We start from the raw sequence: 1,264 nt of genomic DNA on the forward strand, positions 1-1,264 counted from the left end.
AGCTGCCCGGGTTCAAATCCTGGCTCTATATCTCACTAGCTATGTACCCTGGGCAAGTTCTCTGTGCCTCAGTTTCCCTATCTATAAAACAGAACTAATAATAATAATAGTATCGGCTTCATAGAGTTTTTATGAGGGTTAAATGAGTTAATACATATAAAGCACTTAGAACAGTGCCAGACATATAGCATGTCTGCAAAGGTCTTGAGTTAGGAAGGAGTATAGTGCATTTGAAGACCTCAGAATGCCATTGTGGCTAGAGTGGAGAGAGCAAGGAATGGGTAATCCAGTCTGAGACTGGAAAAGAAACAGAGGCCTGATTGAAGCCTCACGTACTATGTTAAAAATTATTTTAAGCTAGGTGGCAGCATTAATAATTTACACTTTTGAAAGACGGTATGGCTGCTGTACACAAATAGATTATGGTGGAGCAAAAATATACTCATGGAGACTACTTAAGAAGTTACTACAATGGTCCAAGAGAAAGAAAAATGGTGGCTTGGACTTGGGGTGGTGGTGGTGATAGAAAGAAGTGACAAGTGGGTTAGATAAGGGGGTGAAGGTATGACACCCAGCTTTCTGGCATGTGAAACTGCATATTCACTGAACCAGAATACACTAGAGAAAAACCAGGTTTGGGATAGCAGACAACTAAGTGGAAATATTAAGTAGATAGTTCAGTATAAAGGTTCTAAATTCAAAAAAGTTGATAAGATCCCCTGGAGAAGGAAATGGCAACCTCTCCAGTATTCTTGCCTGGGAAATCACATGGACAGAGGAGCCTGGTGGGCTACAGTTCACGGGGTCATAAATAGTCAGACATGACTGAGCGACTAACACTTTCAATAATAGTAATACTCAGTTCCCAGTATTATTTATTAATAATGTTAATATTTCCCGATAGTAATACTCAGTCCCCTCAGGTCTGATTTGAGGACTAAATGAGACATTATGTCTAAATCATCTTCCATGGTGTCTGGCTCCAAGGGCTAGACTCAGGCCTTAAAGAAGCTCCCTTTGTTTCAGATTTCCTGTCTCACCTTGACATGGTTCAGAAAAACTCTTTTATATTCATTATTTAATTTTATCATCATAATATGCCAATGAACACAGCAGGTATCTTTATCCCCATTTTAAGACACTAGGGTCTAAGAAATGAATATGGTGGTTCAGGGCAGGCTGACAGGAACCAGGTCACCTGATAGCCAGCCCTTGACTTTTCCCACTATCTCTCCCCAATGGAGTGGTAATGGCTTTTCAAGGA

At 40.3% G+C, this 1,264-nt stretch overlaps 1 protein-coding gene across 1 annotated transcript in view; it reads left to right on the forward strand.

Moving 5' to 3' along the window:
- KIF4A (kinesin family member 4A) overlaps positions 1–1,264 on the forward strand; it is a 134,023-nt gene that overhangs the window by 57,048 nt on the left and 75,711 nt on the right. The window lies entirely within an intron of this gene.

This window comes from Bison bison, unplaced genomic scaffold (assembly GCF_000754665.1).
Source record: "Bison bison bison isolate TAMUID 2011002044 unplaced genomic scaffold, Bison_UMD1.0 scf7180017864537, whole genome shotgun sequence".
In the NCBI taxonomy this organism is placed as follows: Eukaryota; Metazoa; Chordata; class Mammalia; order Artiodactyla; family Bovidae; genus Bison; species Bison bison.